At 37.2% G+C, this 24,958-nt stretch overlaps 1 non-coding gene across 1 annotated transcript; it reads left to right on the top strand.

Annotated features, from left to right (window-relative positions):
- The first annotated feature begins 23,211 nt into the window (after window positions 1-23,211).
- LOC123323554 lies at window positions 23,212-23,375 on the top strand. The gene has a single exon (XR_006539486.1). It is a non-coding gene; the product is annotated as a U1 spliceosomal RNA (small nuclear RNA).
- The last annotated feature ends 1,583 nt before the right edge of the window (window positions 23,376-24,958 follow it).

Below are 24,958 nucleotides of genomic sequence, written 5' to 3'. Positions count from 1 at the left end.
TTCCAAGGTATAAAAGTTATTTGGTTAGGTTGGCCCACCTAACCTAGCCAATTTTTTTATTTCAGGGGAGGGTGAGAAGCATCTTTGATTAGGACATGGACAAAAAGACAAGGTACTTTTATCTTACCAAGTATATTTCAAAGAAGTGGCTCTGAGAAATGGGCAGAGTTAGCACCCTTGAGATTCATTGATTAGCATATCCAGAGACAGGTAGCCAACACTATCCTGGTGCATGTTGTCCCTATAACATATGTACTTAAGGAGAGAATGAAGTGTCCTTGTTCATTATATTTACCTCAGCAAAATGTGCTTTCATATGACATTAAGCAGTAAGCGTGTTGTGATTTACACTGCTTATATGATATCATTGTCTGTGCTCTAAATACAATGAGCTGAAGATCTTTAGCTATTATTCCTTTAGAAGCAAGTCCCTTTTGTTGAGGGCTGATTTTTTTCCCCAGCATTCTGAAATGCTTTTTGCCCATATCTGCTCTTTGCATATTAATCTCTCACTATAAATGAGAGCTTTGTGATTTTTCAAAAATGCTTCAAAATTTCCTATGGACATGTGTTTTTGATTCTGTCCCCAAATAGTCCTTATGCAACCAATAGAAGTCTAAATATTTGATCAGTTTTTCACCCTATGTTTTTTAGATAAAGAAGACTTTGATTGGTATTAGATATGAAAGATGGAATGTGCTTTAAAACTTTCAATTTGAGATCAGTATTAGAGAGCAAGATACTTAATAGGCTTTTCCCACAACTGTGTCTTGTCTTGATTAAAGTTTGTAAGAGGCTACCTGGCCAGGAAATGGACTGAATTGGTTTTGAACATGCCTTGTTATTGGCACCATATGTCTTTTCTCCTGACCACTGAGGCTGGCCCTTTGGTTTCTGTGAATGTCCAGATTCCTATTTGCCTTAGTCTCTAGGACTTAAGCCTATTTTTGTTTGTTCTGCCCTGTCATGCTTTGTCCTGTGTGTTTTCGAACTTGTGTGTACTTGCCTGATTTAATTCACTAACTCATCTCAAATGCTGAATCAGATATGCATTCTGATTCTAGAATAATGGACTGATCCTTGTCCTAGAGCACCAGCTTTTTACTCTTGCCTCCACATTATACTATGACTCCCAGTGCCAGCTCTGAGAGCTGGATAAATCATAGGTTTGACCTAGGACAACATTTCTGATTTTCATACCAGTTGTGGTAGAATAGGAAGGATACTATGCCTGATGTTCAAATTTCTGGGTTTAAATTCTGGCACTACCAGAAACTGACTAAATATTTATGAGCAAATATGTTAGCTTCTCTGAATTTCAGTTTCCCATGTTGTAAAATAGAAGTAACTTATGCCTCATTCATTTTTGTAAAAATTAAACAAGATATCATATGTAAAAGCATCTAACATAATTGGTACATGTTTGTTAAATCTGAAAATTCTCATAGACATTTCTGTTTCATTAAATAGTTTGTTCATTTTTTACAGGCAAGTATTTAATTTATTTTCAGAGCAAATAATAGCCCATAAGTAAAAAGAATCAGTGACAAAAGTTTCCTAGTCAAAAAAGTCAGAAAGAAATTACCACACAAACTCATTTTAACAAGGTCCTAAGTTTCCCAATTAATTTGTCTTCAATTTTTATGTATTCTGATTACCGTTTGCATTATGTCTCTTCTGAAAACAGTTAATGTGACAACTTGTAAATTTCTTGCAGAGAAACTGAATATCTAGAACTGAACAAAAATATGACAATGATTATAAGAATTAATATTTGTTGTGTATTTGGTAGTGAAGCTTTTGTTATATAGGAAGTAATTTTATTTGACTTTTTGTCCATTTATAAGGTGTGATTTGCTTCTTCTGTTCAATGTACCATTTATTAGAACAGCATCATAACATAGCATTTTAATGTATAGATTTTTGGATAAAATGTGGGTGAAGTCATGCTCTTAAAATACAACTCCATATGATTAAACTGACCTGCCATCAAACACATGGTTTTAATGGTAAAGAAGATGAGAAAGTGACTCAGCTATTTTAGAGTACTTAGTACATGGACAGATATTTTATGTACAGCATTCTGTTCAATGCTCAGGAAAACCCTGTAAGGCAAATATCATTATTCCTGATTTATAGATGTGAAAACTGAAGCTTTGAAGGTCAGAGAAGTTAAATAACCTGTCTGTGGTCATGCAGCTAGTTGAGAGTGATGCTGGGATTCAAACTCAGGTCTTCCTTATTCCAGTTCCCTGGGTTCTTTTCACTACCTGAGGGAAACTAGTCCTGTCTCTTGATACCAGGATGATAGAGGAGACTCTATATTTAGAAACTGTTCATCAATTAATATAACTCCTGGCAGTAAACAGATACTACCAACTGTGAAAGGACAGGGTAATGAGGGGACACAACAGGCAAAAGCTGAGTAGATCATATTCAGAGGTACATTGTTTTCAGCTAATTTATGAACACCACACATTAGACCTGCAGGTAGATAGAACTCAACCATTACCACATGCCATCCTCAAAAAAGAGGAAAGAAAAGAGAAAAGAAGAAGGTCATTGTTGAGGAAATATATCACTATTGTATGTGGAATGGTATCTGTTAATCATTTTAGTGTCATGTCATCCCTGTCACTATCTTATTAGGCGACGACAGCAGTGTTTTTACTCAAGGTGTATGTGTGTGCTATTGTTTGCACTGGGAAATAAATCAGCAATGCTATAGTATTATTCTCCTAAGAGAATTGTATAGGTTTTTAAGTACATTAATCATGCATCCCATAAATAACTTTCCCTAGGAAGATTCAGTCATCAGTTTCATCCCTGTTAACATATACAACATCCGTATTGCTAAAGTATAGAGTTAAGGAGTTCATATTTCAGTGCTTCCTTTTATTAGTTAGGTGCCCATGGTCAATTTACTTAATCCCCCTGAACCTCAATCCCTCCTATCAAATAGGTCTAAGACTACCTTAAGGATGTATAATAAAAAGGAAATGAGGAAAAATGTATGTACACATTGTCTTATGTCCTGTTAAGACATCACATGGCAGTGGATGGAAATGATTTCTTGTAGCGAAGAAGAACACTCTTGTAGTGACTTAAATCCCATTAGCTCTGCACTGCTCATGGGAGCTATGATTGTGTGTGTATGAATGTGTTTTGACTCCATATCTAGACTATTTTCTCTTGAGGACAGGGAGAGCATCTAATTTTTTTTCTATCTCTAGTGTCTTTTACAGGTGTTTAATACATGATGGTTGCTCATAATGAGTTTTGCCTACAATATTCAGATCATCTTGCCTTTGTCCCACATTCCATTCCATAAACTACCAAAGCTGATGCAGAAAAGGAGCAGCACTTCAACTTCTTTTGGCCTTATCATTTCTTTATTTATTTGCAGTTACTTGCAATGACTATCCTAGGAAAGTTATATAGTACTTTGAACTGACTTTGAAGGTAATCACTAAAAATTTTTAAAGAATTTTTATTGATTTATTTGACAGAGAGAGAGAGAGAGCACAAGCAGGGGGAGTAGCAGGCAGAGGGAGAAGTAGGCTCCCTGCTGAGCAAGGAGCCCGATGTGGGACTCCATCCCAGGACCCTGGGAACATGACCTGAGCTGAAGGTAGTTGCTTAACCATCTGAGCCACCCAGCCACCCCAATTGTTAACAATTTTTAACTATGTATCTTAGGTATTCTGTCTGCAATTAGTGAAATCTATAGGTGGTAGTGTCTCTTTCACTATGCCATGTGATTTGACTAATAGCCTTTTACTGCAAGAGTAGTTTATTGAAGATTTTTTTCAAAGATGGAAATTTCTATTTAAATAGCTAAATTTAAAGATTCTTAATAAACACTATTTTAAAACTAGCTAGCTAACAATGACTGAATGCTAACTATGTGTCAGATTCTATTCTATGACTTTTGTGCATGTTCAATTATTTAATCCTCACAGTAACTCTATGAGGTAGAACACCATTATGAACTCCATTTTATAGATTAAGAACCTAAGGCACAGAGAAGGTAAGTAACTTCCCCAAGGTCACACAGCTAACATGTAGTGAGGCAGGAATTCACACATGGGTAATGTGACTCCAAAACCTTCCCTTAGTTTCAAAATTATACTGCCTCTTACTATATCTTGGTGTTAAGTTTTTAAATGAAATTAATTCTAGCTATCATTATTACTGATTCTTAAATATTATGTGTTTATTCTGGTCCTTGATCTCATTCACAGACCCTGATTAGGATTTTTCCTTTGTAGTTCACTCTGCTTCTCTTAGCTGGGAATCCAATTTTTTTTAAACCAACTTTGCACCAAAATCCATTGCAGGTAATTTTCATTATATGCCATCTAATTAAAATATCCCTCTCTGTTCCATATTTTTATTTTTATTTATTTATTTATTTTAAAGATTTTATTTATTTATTTGAGAGAGAGAGAATGAGAGACAGAGGGCACGAGAGGGAAGAGGGCAGAGGGAGAAGCAGACCCCCTGCTGAGCAGGGAGCCCGATGTGGGACTTGATCCCGGGACACCAGGATCATGACCTGAGCCAAAGGCAGTCGCTTAACCAACTGAGCCACCCAGGCGCCCTGTTCCATATTTTTAAAAAAGGCTTTACTTTATCCACATTTTCTGATATCTTCTTACTATGATGCCTATGTGTAATTGAAGCCCACATAGGTCTATTAGTCTCATGCAGACATAATGTTACCATGCAGTTAGATATGCAGTCAGAAGATAAAATTTTCATTTTGTCTTCAAGAGTATTTCTCTTCCCCTCTCTACGTAGGAATCCATCTGCTGTGTTCAGTGTATGAAATTTCTATATAATGCATTAACAAGTGGGCCTCATCTTTTATAGCCTTAGCTACATACTGCTTTAGAAATGCACTTGTCATACTAATTTAAAAACCAACATGTATGTATTCCTCCAAGACAAAAGGGGTTTTGAGGATAAAAGTAGAGAATTTTCACCATAGCCTTTGGTTAGTAGAAACTAAAACATTAAACATGCCTATCCAACTCCATTTGCCTCATAGTGATGATTGTGATGTTTTTAAAAAAATATTATTTAAAGATAACTAGTGTCTGATATTTCAAACCCCAATTGTTCATTGTGGAATATTTCACTTTGTCTACTTCCACATTCGTTTCTCTCCTAAACTTGAGTCTCTGTTCTTCTTGATGTCTCTTTCTGAACAGGAAGATTGAAAAAAGAAATGGAAGCATTTTCCAAGGAGGTGGCACAGTTTTTTTTTTGAGAATTTGATGTATAGGATGGACAATTTTCTTTTTTCCACCTCGTGGAGATTTTCATGAAACAAATTGCTTCTATCATAAGAATAGGTTAGAGCTCCTTTCCCTTAGGTGTTCTGACTATAGTGGAACCTCAAACTGGAACATTTGAGTTTGAAATGAATTCTTATGGAAGACTTTCTTCTTAAGGTTCACTTAAAGTACTGTTTGCCCCTTTTGTTTAAACATATAGAAGTAATTTGTTTTCACTGCAGTCTGATTTCTGTTTTGCTACTTTGGCTTTGCATTGGATTTCTTTGCTTAAAAGTGCATCTTTTTGTATGGGGTCAACATCACTTCAAAAAGTTGATTTTGGCTCCCTAGACAATTTCATCCTGCTACACACATATTTTTCTGAATTTTACATTTAGGGGCTTAAAATATATGAGGGGCGCCTGGGTGGCTCAGTTGTTAAGCTTCTGCCTTCGGCTCAGGTCATGATCCCAGAGTCCTGGGATGGAGCCCCGCATTAGGCTCCCAGCTCAGCAAGAAGCCCGCTTCTCTCTCTCCCACTCCCCCTGCTTGTGTTCCCTCTCTCGCTGTGTCTCTCTCTGTCAAAAAGATAATAATAGAAATGTGAAATGAGAATTATGAGAATGGTAATTTGTATAGAAAATATATATCATATTTTTTATGAGTACAAGATTATTCTTGCATAGTTTTCTATCATTTCAGCAATAGTTTATTGTCATCTGGTTCCTCCACTTGCATTTTTTTGCTTGCATTTTAATATACAACATAAGTGCTGTTCATTTTTGAATGGTGAAAGTAATATTGGGGGGAACCACAAAAAATCTTTTCATGTTCAAATTATAATCATTTTAAGAAATTGTTTAAGTTTATTTAAATCTGAATTTGTCTGGTGTAAAATCATTTGGTTCTTAAATCAAAAAGTCAGCCTTCTGAGTCATCCTCTCAGAGCCAGACTGGCTGGGTTAATTAGAAACAGCTGGGATGCATATGGTGCCACCAGAAGCCTCTATTATAGAAGAAAGAGGCCCATAGGGGAGATTTGCCCTAGGAGAGACTTGAGCAGAGACTAGTTGTGCCAAGAGTATAGCAAGAATTAGTTGAGGACAATTCAGGAAAGTTAGTTGGAATGTAGAAACTTCTATTGGTAAAAGTGATTGTAAGTTGGGGGTTGGCTTAGCTAGTTAAGATAAACTAATATTGGGAGGGCCAAATCAATGTAAAAGTGAGAAGAAATCTATGAAGTTAATAATCAACACTTCCTGTTTCCTTTAAAAATGTTTTTTCCTTTTTGTTTTTTGCTCTCTTTAATATTACATAAGTATATTGTTTTTTGTTGTTGTTGTTGTTGGTTGTTTCATTGGTTTTGGTGATGTATTTGGCTTTCTTCATTCATAATCTGCAGTTTTTTTATTGGAACTTCTGAGCCTGTTTTGCTGCCCCAAACAAAGGAACCCCTAATCTTTTGGCAATAGCCGCCAAAGTAAAGGCATTATTTCTGGAATTAAATAGTTTATTTAGGATGCATCCTAAAGGCTCCCTAATGTCAAGCCCAATTCTTAAGTAGTTACAGACATGTTCACTTAGAAGTGTTCTGATCATTCTTAGTGCAAAAATTTTTCATCTATTTTTCTCTGCTTATTTGTCATGCCAACCTTCTTTGTCATTTCATATTTTGCTGAAAACCTCTTCTATAAAATCTTGCTGATTTGACTGAATGAGAGATAGTAGAATTTCCATGGTCACTCAGTCCCTTCCCTATTCTATTCAGAATCCTTGCATCTGCTGATCATTTATCTCTGGGATGGTTTTAATATTTTATTATCTAGCTTGTCCTCTGGCTTTTTGTTTACATTGTTACTGGCTTTCTAAAGTTTTTAGATATTAGTAGGGCCTGTGATTTTGTTTGGTTATCTCTTAACTATAGTGATGAATCATCTGTAATAACAAATAATTGAAAAATAGCTACTGTTTGGCTTTGGAGGATGTATTAAAATACATAATAATATTAAAGTCAATTTGCATTCCCTGAGCACCCACAACTGAACATCAGAGAAAGAGGGCCCCAAAGCTGCGGGGTGGGGGGGATAAGAGGAAATCAGGTATAAAATTTTACACACAAATGATTCACTCATAGTCACTGAGAGTTGCCAATCCCATTCATAGCCTCTGATATAAACAAACACTTCACAGACTTGTTGATTAATAAAAATATAAAGAATGCAAAGATTTGGCAGAATTTCATGTTGATTTGTAACAGTTTTGCTCTTGGATTTACAACATATAAGGTGATGCAACCTGGATTCTTCTTGCTCATCATGACTGTATTCATAGGCTTAGTCTGGCTTGAAATCAAGCTGGAAGTGGTTAAATGTAGTTTTTATTACAATCCCCTATTCCCCCAACCAAACCTCTTCTTTTGGTGTTTCCCCTTCCCTCCTTTTGAAACATGTATCCTCTGGTCCTTTTCTTGTCTTTTTATAACATGAAAGATGATGAAACTGTCTTCAGTCTCCTTCTGATAGGGCCCTAGTATTTGTTCCTGAAAATGAGAAATTAGGTAGAAAATTGATCCCTGTCAGTGTTTATAAATTCTTTAAAAATAAAAAAAATATATCATTAGATTGATCAGAGATCATATTAGCCTAAACTAACTCCCTCATTCTATATATGTGCTTTTCTAAAAGCCTAAAAGTCACCATCTAATAAATCTCTTGTTCTCATTATTGAGGCATGAAATTATAGTATGACTTAGGGTTTTGATTGAATACCGACCTATTTAATAACCACTAAATCAGAGACACAGAGAGAATAAGTGATTTTCTTAAAGCCATTTAGGTGTTTAATGAAACAGGTATGTTTGAGGATTATGATTCTCCTTGTAAAAATACTTCGAGGTTAGACAAAAGGTTCTACAAACTGATCTTATAGGGAAAAGAGTAAGTTTAACCTTGGTATTTAAGTCTCTACAACTTGGTTCCACCCTATATGACCAAGTTTATCTCTTCAGTGTATGTCCCATATGGTCATATTAGTTACTTTCTAGTTGTTTGATGTGTTTTTGAAGTGTCATTCCGTTTAGATTTGAAATTTTTAAATTATGTCTTCTACTTTTTTGAGTATACCCAGTTCCTCAGCACTTTGTATGGGGCTAGGCATACTATATGCTAAATAATTAATTTAAAAAAATCCATTATCTTCTGCTTATGTATTGTAGAAATTTATATCACTAATACTGGCACCACAGATACAAAGGCATTAGTATAACTGATGCTTTTCTTCTCTCTCTCACCTGTCCCAGTTGAAGCCTTACCTGATATGCTAGCAGTTCATTAGAAAAAGTACTTCTATGGATGAAACCCTTAGCCACAGTTTTAAAACAAAAGAACTTGCCTTAAGTTCCACTGACTCCAATCTCAATTTCCCACAGCCAGACATAACATTGTAGTAGCAGTCATGCCTGCCCTTCTTGTGGTAGTGATTATATCAAATGTTTGCTCCTATTTTTCAAGCATTGACATTAAGGGGTCAGCTGAAAGAAGCTAATGGAATGATCCATTCTGTTTGATGTTTGGTGTTTATTATACACATCAAGAAACAACCACAGTGGCCTGTGGGCTATGTTTAAACATGAATAATGCATCTTACTTATGTACTGGTTAGTAATTTATTATTATTATTATTTATATATAGGTAAAAGAAAAGAACATATGAATTGTAGCTATTTCTAATTTTGGTCTTTCTGAGGAATGTGTGGGATATAATAACTCCATGTAAAATTTAATATGGCCACTTTCTCTGCTTTGTTTGTTCAAGCTCTAATCTGGCATTGACCATATAGGCTTAAGCAACATTTCCATATACATTTTATTCCTTCCATAAGTGTTCTTGAAACTTATAACTTGTGATAACCTGGTATTTAGGAGATTTCTATAGGTGCTCAAGTATTAATGTGTTTGGTAAAGATAACATTGAGTGGTTGGTAGCCTTCCATGAGCCTTCTAATTTCTTCTTCATTCCCTTCTTTTCTGGGAATTAAAATCAAGGTGCTAACTTTTTCTTCATCTTCCTTTAAACATTAAAAATGGAATAATCTTTACTGAATGGGCCAGATAAATGTTCATAATATCTAGCAACTTTCTAGGATAATCAGTTACATCAGCTTGTTCCAGAGTGAGTACCATGGATCGCTGGTTCTGAGGGATATTGGTTAATAGGTGCTATATGAAAAATGAGGAAGTTACCCATGATTAAATAAGTTTGGAAAAAACTTCTATTTTAGTTTATTATTTTTCAGAGCCTTTAACATGCTAATGTTCCTTGTGACTTTCCAAGAAAGGGATATATTAGGCAGCACTTGGAACTTTTTTCATATGGAACAGCACATAGAATTAGTGACTAGTGTTCCACAAAACACATTTGGGAGATGCTACATTAGATCAAATCCTGTACTAGGTATGTGGAGATACGAATTCCAGTTCCTCCTTTGCCGTAGAATAGTTTTGTAACCTTGGGGAAATTGCCTTTATGTCTCTTGCATTTCCTGATTTTTTAAAAATTATGAAGTTGAACTAGATCTGAGTCAGGGATGAGAATCATTTATCAGAATCAACTCAGAGATTTCCCAATCCCCTAACCAAGATTTAACATACTCCTCTGACCTCTTTGAAGTTCAAAACTACCATTACCTTAGGAGCATAGTGTTCCTTATCTGTGATGAGATGGAGAGCAGAGGCTGAAAACCAGAGGGCTGAATCCTCTTTGTGCTCACTTCCATCTCACACATACCATGTATATTACTGACAGCGAGTCACCCCAGAGTTTTATATGGCTGTCTGAAAGGATGGTAATGTTTTCTGGTGATGTTTTATTCCCTGATAGCAGAGTTTGTCAAAGATTTTCTGCTACTTAAAAGCAGTTATAAACATCTACACTTTATTTATTTTAGAAATACTTGTCTTGGGTAGTGTTTCCTAGAAGCTAACCCTAGGATTAGGATTCTTTTGCAAATGGTTTATTGAGGGAGTGAACTCAAGAAAAACTTGTAAGGGAGTAAGGAGCGCAGAATAGGGCAAGAGAAGCAGTTAAGTAAGTCTGTGGTTTCAGGAGAAGTATAGGTTGACCCCACTGGGGCTTTTGGAACATGAATTAGATCACAGAGTTTGTCCTGCCCAGAGGCAAGGAGAATGGACTTTTGTACCCTGCATCTGTCAGTCGTTGGCTATAGGTTGCTTCTGGGAAGGGGTATAACCTCTTCAGCATATGCAGGTGAGGCAGCTTCTAACAGCTCCTGAGAAGGGTGCTAAATCATTAGCAGCCAACCTTCATAGAAGAGGAATGGTGGGTGCACCAGCCTAATAAAAGGGATCTGGCCACGACACTAATAGCATCTGCTACAGCTTACTTGTGGGTAATTAAAATTCCCTTTGGTTTCACATCCACATGTAGGCAATTAACAGATACATTCCAAAGAAAAGACAGTTTTTAAATGTAATTCAAGTCAGGTATTTATTGAGTGCCTTCTATTAGTCTAGCTGTACAATGCTAGGTAACATGGAGAATATTAAGAATTGATCATTATTCTTGCTCTTGAAAAGCTTACAGTTTTGTTGGCATGATGAATACTATGTACAAAACATTATAAAATATCAAAAATAAGGATATGATCATGTGTTACATGAATGGTACCAGGTGGTATCAGAGGCAGCCTCTTTATGTAATCAGAGTAGAGTGACTTTGAGAAAAGATTCAAAGTGCTGGGGCACTGTTTAGTATTTAGTAGGCATAATGGGTCATTATAGAGGGCAGATGTAAGGAAAAGCATCATAGAGGAAAGTAGGACTTGAGCTGAGTCCACAAGGACTGGTGAAAAAGGATGTGGCAGTCATATGTTGGAGGAGGGGTTTACAGTGTGAAAAACCTAAGTAAACTCTCTGGGGTGTGCTATATGTGTGGCGAGGGAACATTGAAGAGCATAGCTTGGCAGGACAAGAGGATTTGTGTTGCAAGGTAATGGAGAGAGCAAAGTGAGGTAAGTGGCACTGGACTGTGAAAGAACTAGAGAACCAAGCAGAAGAATCTGAATTCATTTCTTAGGCAATGGTGAGCTACTGAAAGTCCTTGAGCATGAGAATGATCTAATTAAATGGTGTTTTAAGAAAGGTCATCTGCACAACATGAAGTTATTGGAGCTGTACTTAATCTATGCACAATTTTTTTAAATGGATAAATAGACTTTGATATGTCAGGAATCAGTTTATTTAAAGATTTTTTTTAATTTTATTTATTTATTTGACAGAGACAGCGAGAGCAGGAACACAAGCAGAGGGAGTGGGAGAGGGAGAAGCAGGCTTCTCGCTGAGCAGGGATCCTGATGTGGGACTCGATCCCAGGACTCTGAGATCATGACCTGAGCCTAAGGCAGCCGCTTAACGACTGAGCCACCCAGGCATCAGTTTATTGAAATCTTTCATGTTAGTGACTTGTATTTGGAATGCAGTTACCTAACTCAGATCTTCTGCTTGATTACATTCAGGTTTTCAGAAACAGCTGTGTAGGTCATTGGGCAGCCCTGATTTTCTCTTAAAAGGTGTCATTAAGTGATGAAAAAAAAGACTCATTTAGAACTTTCATTTTGCCTTTCAAACCAAAACTCAGGGATAATTATTCATAATCATTTCTAAGTGTGAAATGTGACATTGTTTCGTGAGTCACCATCTAGGTTTTAACTACACATGCATAAAAAAGCACGATGTAATTCCACACAGGCTATTTGGGAAAGCATTCAGAGAAATTGTCTGCCTTTTCCTGTTGACTTCCTGTATATAAGTATGGAATCCTAACGGCCCAAAGACACTCTCCAGTAGGAATACATTCAGTAAACTCCATGAGTCGAGCACCCACTGTATGCAGAAAAACTGAAGTGGGAGCTGGTTACAAAAGAAAGAAAATGTTTTTGCCTTTGAGGATGCTGTGGTGTAAAGCAGGCAATAGAATGTTTGAAAAATGTATGAGAACATTTGTAAAGCAATATCTAAAAGGGATGAATAAGATATAAACTGAGAGTCAATGCCAAAGAGCTAGAAGTCACAAAATAGGGCTGAGGCATGAGGGAGTCTCAAGACTATCTAATTTTCTGGTCTGGGCCACTTTTCCCTCACATCAGTATAGATTAATAAGAGAAAGGGACACTGTTTTCCTTTCTTGCTGGCACTTTGAGTTGCTGAAGTATATATCATCAAATTTGAAACTATCCATTCTATTAGTGTTGTTCCTTAATGGTAAGTTATCACATCTTTCTAGAAGAGTTATCACATCTTTTGTGAATGAAGTATATTATACAGAAGAGTTTTATAAATGATTCTAAAGTCACAGTGTGAGCCTCTGTTCCTCATGTCAGCATATCTATTTGCTTTGGGCTAACTAAGGGATTGACCTCTGCCGTGGACTGCAAACAAATCCCCATCTTCTTTTTTTTAAAGATTTTATTTATTTATTTGTCAGAGAGCGAGAGTGCATGCACAAGCAGGGGGAGCGGCAGGCAGAGGAAGAAGCAGGCTCCCCACCAAGCAAGGAGCTTGATTTGGGACTCGATCCCAGGACCCTAGGATTATGACCTGAGCCAAAGGCAGACACTTAACTGACTGAGCCACCCAGGTGTTTCACAAATCTACATCTTCTTAACTCACAAATGAAGGTTCTTAAACTGATGTCCAGACATAGGTCCAGAAAACAAGACAAGAGCTGGGATTCCAGGGTGATGGATGGGGTAGCAAAGCTTGGGGCTACCAAGTCAGACTAATCTTAGCTGGACTTGGCATCTACTTACTCAAATGGAGCAGGAATATGGAATCCAAGGGAAAGGGATGAAATGAGAGAATGGCAATCTGGACCAGAGTGTGCTAGAAAACAAGGCTGATGTGTGGTGAGAAAATTTTGATTCAAAATGGGGGAAACTAGGAAATCAGTGTAGCAGAGATTAAGCCAAAACTATGGACAACAGCCCAGATTTCTATTCTCAGAGTATCTCACAGATTTAAAGAGCCTACAGGATCTCCTTGAGCACATGGTTAACAGCACACATTCTAGAATCAGATAACCTGAGTACAGTTCTCAAAACTGCCAACTATCAGCTGTGGCACCCTGGGTAAGTTCCTTAACTGTGTTAAGGCTTGGTTGTTGAAAGTGAAGACCACTATAGCATTTTGCCACATAGATTTGTGGTATGAGTTAAATGGGATAACATCTGTTAAATATCTGACCCAGTGCCTGGCATATAGTGAGCACTCAATATAAGGTAGTTGGAATTACTGTTACCATTGCTGCTACTTTCCTTCTTCCACCACAGGGTCATTAATACAATTTGGAACAGCAAAACAACAGTACTGTATATGGTATCCCAAGAAGATTGAACCAAATGATTTGGGATGTCTTTTCCTATGGGAATGTTCTCTAGACTAAAGTTCATAAAATATTTGAGACATAGAAACTTTTAGTTACCTGCTATTCAAATATTTATTATCTCAAAGCCTAAAGCCTTGTAAGTGCTAAAACTCAGCTGTGTACTAGAAAAGTCAACAAGACAACATTCACATTCACAACAGGGAAAGAAATCAAGACAAACTCTGCAGAAGCTGACATGAAAAATGGATGACAGAAATTAGTCTCTAACCAAAAGGGAATGGCTTGATAAGGAATTATTTTCTACATGACCTTGAAAGGTCATGAATGATTAAAATGCCTTTAAAGGTCTGCATTCTTTGTTGTGAATTCTTGCATGTTTAGAGAGTATGCACACACTCTTGGAATAATTTCTTATATTTCTTTAACTACCCCCACTTCTGCCATGCTTACTACCAGGGTCTTACACATAATGGTAGTGGCACTCATACACTGATTCAGATCATAGAAATTGGTAGCTTTTTCTGGCCTTTGTAAAACATATCTTCAAAAGCTAAACTAATATATGAATTTTGTAGTTTATCAAGAATAAAAGATTTTAATAGCTTTGATTCACAAATAAATAAAATTTATAGAGGAAATCATTTTTGCAATACTATGTAAAGATTTATAGTCTATGGTTTAATTTATTCTAATCAGAACGTGAGATTTCAGTATAAATCTGTTTTAACTATTCCAGTGGCTTCAAAACAATTCTGTCAGTTTTTCAACTTTGCTCTAAAATTTTGCTTTCTCTATTTGAGTGAAGTTGGCTGTCTTGTAATGTTTATAAGATAGGGTGAGAAAATTCCCATAATGCCATATTACTTTTTAAAACTTCTATGTGTGACAAGCCGCAATTGCTCACTTTGGCACTTCTCAAAACTTAAAAAAAATATACTGGTTATCTTACATGCAATTGAGCAAACATGTACTTGGCCTCTGGTGGTGAGAACTCCTACCTTCAACCTGACTCTTAAGTATTTGATGAGTCAGTTCTTTATAGAGTGGTTGAAAAGATCATGGGTCTCACTAGCAGAAAGAGAAAGTCAAACAGGTTGGGGCATATAGGCATTTAAGAGATTAGACTTGCAGATAGGCTAGAAGGTGAAGCATTATAAAAATATACCATATCACAGCAGGTTAGTATTTCTCAAACATTTTTCAGTTCACAGATGTAGCAAATCATCCCCCATGCTATACTTACCCCATATCTGGCCCTCCACAAATAAAATTCCCACCTCAGAATTAGTGGATCTTTTTATAAGATTCCAATCTTATAAGATCTACTTCTTTTTTTTTTAACTTTTAAGTAAAATGTTTATTATAAACACTACACTCTCATTGTTGTCAATTTATTTTCTTTTTTTCCTTTAATACATTTTTTTATTATGTTATGTTAGTCACCATACATTATATCATTAGTTTTTGATGTAGTGTTCCATGATTGTTTGTGTATAACACCCAGTGCTCCATGCAGTACGTGCCCTCTTTAATACCTTTCACCAGGCTAACACATCCCCCCACTCCCCTCCCCTCTAGAACCCTCAGTTTTTTTCTCAGAGTCCATAGTCTCTCATGGATGTTGGCGAGGATGCAGAGAAAGGGGAACCCTCCTACGCTGTTGGTGGCAATGCAAGCTGGTGCAGCCACTCTGGAAAACAGTATGGAGGTTCCTCAAAAAGTTGAAAATAGAGCTACCCTACATTCCAGCAATTGCACTACTGGGTATTTACCCCAAAGATACAAATGTAGGGATCCGAAGGAGTACGTGCACCCCGATGTTGATAGCAGCAATGTCAAGGAATGAAATCTTGCCATTTGCAACAATGTGGATGGAACTGGAGGGTATTATGCTGAGCGAAATAAGTCAATCAGAGAAAGACATGTATCATATGACCTCACTGATATGAGGAATTCTTAATCTCAGGAAACAAACTGAGGGTTGCTGGAGTGGTGGGGGGTGGGAGGGATGGGGTGGCTGGGTGATAGACATTGGGGAGGGTATGTGCTATGGTGAGCACTGTGAATTGTGTAAGACTGTTGAATCACAGAGCTGTACCTCTGAAACAAATAATACATTATATGTTAAAAAAAAAAGAGGAAGATAGTAAGATCTACTTCTTTATTAAATGTTGCTATCACATTTTCTTGCTGGAAACTAGTATTGTGTGGGCCTAATAATTAAAATTAGGAGCCAGCATGGATTGTCTATGGAGGACGCTCAGAGTCTACCAACAGTCTTCAGGCCACAATTTGAAAACTGAGAACACATGGAAATTTGATGACTTGTAGAACAGTACTGCCTGAGTAGTAGCTTTAAGCCCTCTCATGATTCAGATTAATCAGGACCACTAGGGCGCCTGGGTGGCTCAGTCGTTAAGCGTCTGCCTTCGTCTCAGGTCATGATCCCAGGGTCCTGGGATTGAGCCCCACATCAGGCTCCCTGCTCGGCGGGAAGCCTGCTTCTCCCTCTCCCACTCCCCCTGCTTGTGTTCCTGCTCTCGCTCTCTCTCTGTCAAATAAATAAATAAAATCTTTAAAAAAAAAATCAGGACCACTATATGGAATGTCATTTCTTTCTTCTCCTGAATCCTTGTTTTTGTCCCTATAATACCTGCTTCCAGTAGCAATCATATAGTCATACGTACTCAACAAATCTTCATTTTAGACTAATTTTTAGAAAATTAGGGGAAAATTAGGGTCACTGTATTTAGAATACCCTCACCTTTATAATTCAGTAGGCAGTAGTTTTGCCGATTTTCAGTCAGCCAGTACCCATAATCTTCTCTCGTTCAGGTCCTAAGGCCGAAGGAAGAATCTCAACTTTGATACAATTATTAATAATGATAATGAAGGCATGTGTACCATGATGACAATAAAAATCAAATGGCTCCTTGGCGGGCCACCTGTGTGGCTCAGTTGATTGAGCAACTGACTCGATATCAGCTCAGGTCATGATTTCCAGGTTGTGAGATCGAGCCCTGCGGCAGGTTCCACGCATGCTTGGCAGGGAGTCTGATTCTCTCTCTCTTTCCCTCCCTAAACTAACTAAATAAATCTTTTAAAAAAAGGCTTCTTTGCAATGGTGACAAAAGCTAAAATAAGCAAATGGGATTATATCAAGCTAAAAAGCTTCTGCAAAGTAAAGGAAACCATTGACAAATTGAAAAGGCAACATAATGAAGAAAAGATATTTGCAAATCATACATCTGATAAGGAGTTAGTACCCCAAATATATGAAGAACTTAAACAACTTAACAAAAAACAACCTGGTTACAAAGTGGGCAAGGACCTGAATAGACATTTTTCAAAAAGACATACAGATGGACAAACCATGAGAGAGGATGGACTCTGAAAAACAAACTTGAGGGTTCTAGACGGGAGGGGGGTGGGAGGATGGGTTAGCCTGGTTATGGGTATTGAGGAGGGCACATTCTGCATGGAGCACTGGGTGTTATGCACAAACAATGAATCATGGAACACTATATCTAAAACTAATGATGTAATGTATGGGGATAATATAAGAATAAAAAAATTAAAAAAAAATATCAGACAAAGAAAAAAAAAAAGACATACAGATGGCCAGCAGACATTTAAAAAGATGCCCAACATCACTAATTATCAAGGAAATGCAAATCAAAACCACAATGAGATATCACCTCACACAGTCAGATTGGTGATTATCAAAAAGATAAAAATAACAACTGTTGGTGGGAATGTGGAGCAAAGGTAACCCTCGTACACTGTTGGTAGGAATATAAATTGATGCACCCACTATGCAAAACAGTATGGAGTTTCCTCAGAAAATTAAAAATAGAACTACCCTATGATCCAGCAATTCCATTTCTGGGTATTTATCTGAATAAAATTAAAATAATTCTAAGAGGACACCCTATGTTCATTGCAGCATTATTTACAATAGCCAAGATATGGAAGCAAACTGTCTATTGATAGATGAATGGATAACAAGAAGTGGTACACACACACACACACACACACACACAGAGGAATATTAGCCATAAGGAAGAATGAAATTTTGCCATTTGTGACAACATGGATAGACCTAAAGGGTATTAAGCTAAGTGGAATAATCAGAGGAAGACAAATACCTTATGACTTTACTTATATGTGGAATCTAAGAAACAAAACTAACAAACAACAAAACAGAAACAGATGCATAAATACAGGAAAGATGCAGTTGGTTACCAGTGGGAGAAGGGTTGGGGAGCAGGCAAAATAGGTGAAGGAGATTAAAAGGTACAAACTTTCAGTTGTAAAATATAAGTAATGGCGATGTAATGTGAACCATAGGAAATATATTCAATAATATTGTAATGACTTTGTATGGTGACAGATGATAACTAGACTTATTGCAGGGATAATTTCATAATGTATAAATATATTGAATCACTATGATGTATACCTAAAATTAATAGGATATTGTATATCAACTGTATTTCAATAAAAATGCTCCTTGATTTAACTGTTAAATACCATAGTGTCCAAGGTTTGGGATTCCTTTGTTCCTTGAGGGTAGAAACTATACTTACTTGGTATCCCTAAGCCTAGCAGAGAGTTTTGAATATGGTAGATGCACAGAGAAAATTTTTAAATGATTGTAACGTACATTAATTAAGATTTTTAGATAATTTAGATAATTTAAGATAATTAAGAGTGGGACTTCACCTCAGCTGTAGACCTCCTATTGGCATGAACTTCATTAATTTCTAAAATCAGACCCAATTGTTAGTTTTCTTAGTGAACCATAAACCAAGGCAAAGTTAAACACAAACTTGAAAACAAATTTGTTTCAAAATAAAACCCAACTGCAAAAAAGTAAAACCCAACTTCTAAATTTCATTATAACCAGTAATTAAAAGAGAATAAAATTGAAATGCATTCACCTAAGGCTTTTAGAGGCCCTTACCTCTTCCAAAGAATTCATAGATCAACAGAAATGTAAGCTTAACAAAAATTAAGCCACTATCCATGTCACCTTCACTCCTCTGCTCTTGGTTTAGTATAAAGCATGTGTCTGGTCTAAAATAAGACTTTTGCATTTCAAAAAGAACAATTTATAAGAAAATGTTCAAATCAGAATAATATGAATGAAGTAGTATTACATATAGAGACAAGAGCAAAAGCCAAGTTTTCCCCCAAAGGATCTGAAAATATCTTTGAGCATCAATGACCTTTCATTTAGCCTTTGATTCGGGAAGAGTCATTCTTTAGCTAGACAGCTGGCTAGAAATAAATAAAAATGGGATTGCAAGGAAGACCAGAGATTAATCTCTTTCCCACATTGCTGAGACTCTGAAACCATAATATGGTACTAAATTTATACAGATAATGGCTTGATTGACCTACCCTATTCAGCTCTTCTCCCATTGAGGTTTTGTTCAAATGACTTTTTAAATTTATTTCTAATGAGGCTACTAGGGTGTATGCAATATTGTTAATATGTTTTTCCCTCCACCTTGAATGCTGTGTCAGTCAACCTTAAAGAGTTCATTGTTTCTAGCTGTTTTACTGAAATATCCATGGGTGCCTCTACTTGTGGGCATTTATTTACCTATGAATCTTCTGGGTGCCCAAAGGCCAAGAGTAAAGGGAGAGGATAAAGTAAAGGCTTTTAGTTTGCAGAAAGAGACATGAACCAACCTGAAAGTGACACAAAGACAGCCCTAATCAAGTATCAAATTATGTGCTAAAGCAAGAGCAGCCTGGGGCTGCAAAGAGCATAGGCCTTAGAATCATACAGACTTGGATTCAAACTCCAGCCCTACCGTATAATATCTTGGAGCCTCAGTCTCCTCAGCTGCAGAAAGTGCTTATATAATGAGACTTTTCTGACAGGATTGGTGTATAGATCAGATGAGAAACATGTTAAAGTGCCTAGTGCAGTCCCTGGATCCCAATTAATGGTAGATGCTGTGATTATTACAGACTGAAATTAGGGAGTTGGCCACAGCGCTATAATTTGTGGGGGGGAAATTCGTTATTGGATCTGGACAGAAAGGGAATTTATTCTAACTGGTATAAAGGTAGCCACCTTCTCTATAATGAATATAATTGACCTCAGAAAATCATACCCTATCACCTGCCTGCTTGGCACAACATATGTAATATAATTTAATGACTGTAACTTCAGGCATCAGCCTAAAACTACTTGGAGGTAATATTGCTTTGCGTTGCAGTTTCAGTGAAGTAGACAGGCAGAATAGACTTCAATTTTACAGTCTGACCTCTTGGTCATTACTTAAAGCCACAGAGCCATATTTAATCTTTGCATTTTCTTCTTTGCAAGTAGTTTCTAAGACAGACAGCATGTCATGTGCTAACTAAATTTCAGATTTTAAAAAGACATTTAGCTCTATAACTCTGGATGATAAAAAACCCATTTAATGGAGAACGTTCTTTTGCTGTCTACTTGATCAATAAATTAAATAGATTAATTAAGTCAGGCTGTCAAGACCAAGGACTGTCACTAACAATAGCCAGTGGAGCTGACCTATTTATCAAAGATGAGGCTGGAGAAAGGCAGTCTTTGTCTTGTAATTCTGTAATAAATATAAAGAAATAGCTCATGATGAGAAAACCATCTGGCCCCTGGCTGTACCTCAAGGTAAAGTAGATATGGTGGGGAAAACCCCACCATTGCTATTTTCACTTGGTCAGTTGATTTGCTTGTTTGTTTGTTTGTTTTCTGTTTTCCCTCTATTTCTTTGTATCTACCTCTGTTTTTTGCTTGACATATGATGTTCCTTCTGCATTTCAAACATAATCAACAACTATTTCCCTAGCTTATCTGAATTGGAGTTCTAAGTGGCATAGGACATACCAAAGATGTATAAAACATCATCTTTGCTTTCCTGGCACATCTAGGAAAATGATATATGATGGGAAAACCTAAAAAAAAAGAATCTCCTTGGAGGACTGAAATGGCCAAATGGGAGGCAATTTTTTTAAATTGGAATCCAGGATCAGAATGATGTGAGACTACTGCTAACTGTAGTCAAGTACTTAAGACTCCTAGGTGGTCTTACCTGATGCCATGCTCCCTGAACTCTAGCTGTCTCATTCTCCTCTTCTTTCTTCCTCAGATTTTGGCCTTGGTGCCTACAATCTCAGACTGGCAAAATCTGACCTTGGTTTCTGTCTACTATTTTCTACCTTTAATTCCAGGGCCTTACTCTTAACTGTATTACCTAGGTTTGTAAAACACCTAGAATGATTAGGAAGAAATGCTAAAATACCCTCCCTTGACAAAATGATAATGCAGGCCAGATCAGTGGTTTGTTTTGTTCAGCATTCTGACAAAGGTTCCAAAAAAGCTTTATGGAAAATTATTTTGGTTGTCCTTTATGGCACTCAGTTTCATAAGGCTAAGAGTGACACTAAACAAGACTATTTTTTCTTTAATAACCCAATTATTTATGTGCTCATCAGCAAATGTTTATTGAGTACCCACTGTGTGCAAAGCACGTGAGAGCACTGGGGACATAAAATAGAAATAAAATACTATCAGTGCCCCCAAAGATACCCTGTATAGTAGGAGAGACAGACATACTAAAAAAAAATATATATATAATGTGGTAGTTTCTGTCAAACATATGTACAAGGAAAAAGGTGGTCAGCGAAGAGATGAAGTTTGAGTTGGGTCTAAAGGATAAATAGGAGTTTGATAGACAAAGGGAGGGAAAGCAACTCAGGCATAGAACAGCCCATATATATGCTACGCAGCATGAAACAGCAAGATGCAATTTGAAAGTAGTTTGATGAGCCTAAGATTTAGTATAACAAGAAGTGAAAGACGTTGCTGGGATGGCTGACATGGACTTGAACAGGGAGACCCTTTCATATTATATTAAAGATCTGTGCTTTATCACGAGGCATATTGGTGAACTGCAATTTGTTAGCTGCTTACATTAAGTTGTTGGTTACTGTTATGAGCTAAATTATGTCCCCCGCCCCCAAATTCATGCATTGAAGTTCTAACCCCCGGCACCAAGGATTGTGACTGTACGCAGAGACAGGACCTTTTAAGTAATTAAGGTACAATGAGGCCATTAGGGTAAGGCCCTATTCCAATCTGACCAATGTCCTTATAAGAAGAGAAAAGACACAGATACAGAGCAAAGACCATGTGAAGACACAGGAAGAGAACTACCATCTCCAGTCTCATCCTCATACCATCACATCCACGTACCTGATGTTCTTCCTGTGTCTTCACTTTTATTTAGTTTTGCCAACACCTTGATCTCAAACTTCTATCCTCCGGGCGCCTGGGTGGCTCAGTTGGTTAAGCAACTGCCTTCGGCTCAGGTCATGATCCTGGAGTCCCAGGATCGAGTCCCACATCGGGCTCCCTGCTCAGCAGGAAGTCTGCTTCTCCCTCTGACCCTCCCTGCTCTTGTGCTCTCTCTCTTTCATTCTCTCTCTCAAATAAATAAATAAAATATTAAAAAAAAAGAAAAGAAAAATCAAACTTCTATCCTCCAGAACTGTGAGAAAATAAATTTCTGTTTTGAAGCTACACAGTCTATGTGACATTGTATGGCAGTCCTAGAAAACTAATACAATTATTCATAAGGTTCTAAATTTTATAAATAGCTAACTTTTTTGAATAAAATGAAAATACATTAAAAAAAAGAAGATACATTCAACTTTATTCCCATAACAGCATGATTCTCATTCACTTACTATATGTTTTCTTGAGCGTAAGATAAATCAGTGAAGCCATCTTAATATTTTCAACAAAGTAGTAACAAGGTCAGATGTGTGTTCAGAAGATTATTCTAGCAGCAGTGTAGAGGGAGGGTTGGAGGACACTATGGTAAGAAACAGAGAAATGAGTGAGGAAAGTGTTGGGGGTCTTTATGAGGCCTAATAAACCCCACAGCACACCTCTTCCCTGCCTGAGTTTAAACCAATTGAGAAATAAAACAAAGTTGGGAGGTGGAGATTGAAATAACACCTAAATACTATAAAGGCTGGGTGGCTGGAAGATGTAGCTGATCGTAGGAATCAAATAGGTTTATTAATTCTCTGTGCCCCAGGCTGAAACTTGGAGCAGCCCAGTCAAGGGAACTTTGAATCTGTGAAATAGTACACTTGCTTGGGTCATTGCCACCCATTGGTCTAGGCAGAAAGGAAGGAGAAAGTGACCAATGTTCTTTCCATTTCTCCCCACCTTGAGTACTTCCAATGACCAATTATAGAGCTAAATACTAGGAATAAATTAAGAACCAGCGCAAATGCAGTGACGTATCAGACCACGGTGGCCCTGTGCTCTGTAAAATTGTTTCACTGCCCCAAACATCTCAGTTGTAGTCAAAAGCTCATGGAACAGTTGTTAATTCCCATAGTATCTGTCTAAGCTATGAAGAATAGCTTCCCTTTGCTACCTGGCCCAGACAATCAGTAACTGATTTCCAGAACTAAAATGTAGCTTCTATCACCACATTTAGGATTAAAATGGTTTAAGCTTATACTCACCTGGCAGGGGAGATACCATGATCACGAAGGTGGTTTTCCCAGGGCGAGGCTTATCCATTGCACTCCGGATGTGCTGACCCCTGCGATTTCCCCAAATGTGGGAAACTCGACTGCATAATTTGTGGTAGTGGGGGACTGCGTTCGTGCTTTCCCCTGCACCAAAAAAAAAAAAAATGGTTTAAGCTTAAATACTATTTCAAGGTCATCTTTGTTCCTTTAGTAGTTTAACTCCTTAGTCAAGGAGCAGTATAATTCATATTTCCAGTTGAATAACATTGACCAATTCTGAAACTTAAAATTATTATTTTTTAGCCATTTTCTCACCTTGGGTGGCAAGACTTGTCTTAATATGGAAGCCATCCTTCTTGGATAATATATGTTTTTCTATGGCTTTTGGGCCCCAAAAGGCTCCCACACTTAGGAGAAGCTTGATGTAAAGCTGTCATTAAGAACTCTTGTCATAGAAGAAAAAGAACTCTTGTCATAATTCAGAGGAGATGTAAACCAAGCAACCAATTACCTTTCTTGAATTCTGGATGTCGTCCTGCTGACATTCACTTAGCCTCTAGGCTGTGTTAAAAAGAGCATTTGGATTCCCACATTGTGGTTTTCTTTTCCTTTCAATTTTATAGATTGATCAATTAATTTCAGAAGCCAAGCAGAAAGAAAGTTCCTCACACTAGATAGTCCTCATTCAGAAACAATTATTAGATCTCACATTCTTTGCTCCTGAGCTCTGAAAACTTCAAGGGGATTCACCATGTTTCTGGAATATATCCTAAGATAACCATGCAGAAGGGAAGTGGCAAAGAAACTGCTTTAAGTTGGGAAAAAATGCAAAGCCAGAACATGCAAAGTGGCTTATTCAGAGTACCTCTGGAATGTTCACTCAGTTGGATTCAGACCCTCTACTGGCAGGTAACCTTCCTTCTACAGTGACCGCACAATCAGCCTATTAGTTTATAATGGTGCTTTTCCATGTGGCACATAGTGGCTGCTTAATAAATGTGCATTGAATGAATTAATCAATGAAGGACTGAGTGTTTGAATGCTGGTTACACAAATGTAAAGTTACTTCTGCCCTGCGATTTGGACAATGAATAAAACAGTGAAATCCACAGGAGTAGTGTTTTGCAAATTGCAGGTCACAACTCATTAGTGGGTTATCTACTCAATTTAGTAAGTTACAATCAGCATTTGAAGGAAATAGAATGGAAGGAAGTATAAAATATTGGGGTACATTAGACATAGTAAGGATAATTTTTTCTCTGTTCTTCAGTTATATGTGTATGAAATTTATTTCTTACAATTCTGGAGGTTGGGAAGTCCAAGATCAAAGCACTGGCAGATTTGGTGTCTGGTGAGAGCCCACTTCCTGGTTCATAGGTGGCTATCTTCTCACTGTCCTTGCATGGTGGAAGGGGCAAAGTTGCTCTCTGGGGTCTCTTTTATCAGGATATTAATCCCATTCATGAAGACTCCACCCTCATGAACTGATCACCTAAAGGCCCAACCTCCAAATACCTTCACAATGGGGGAATCAGTTTCAACATTCAGTCTAAGGCAGTCTCTCTGTAAATGGAGTTTTATTGGAACATAATTATACTCATTTATTTACATATTGCCTAAGGCTTCTTTTGCACTACAATGGCAGAGCTAGGTAGTTGTGAACCCCAAAACCTAAAATATTTACTCTTTGACCTTTTACAGAAAAAGCTTACCAATCCCTTATTAGAAGA

The sequence above is a fragment of the Neomonachus schauinslandi genome, chromosome X (genome assembly GCF_002201575.2).
Source record: "Neomonachus schauinslandi chromosome X, ASM220157v2, whole genome shotgun sequence".
Lineage (NCBI taxonomy): Eukaryota > Metazoa > Chordata > Mammalia > Carnivora > Phocidae > Neomonachus > Neomonachus schauinslandi.
Note: the sequence above shows the minus strand (reverse complement) of the source record. Positions and strands in the feature narration are given on the sequence as shown.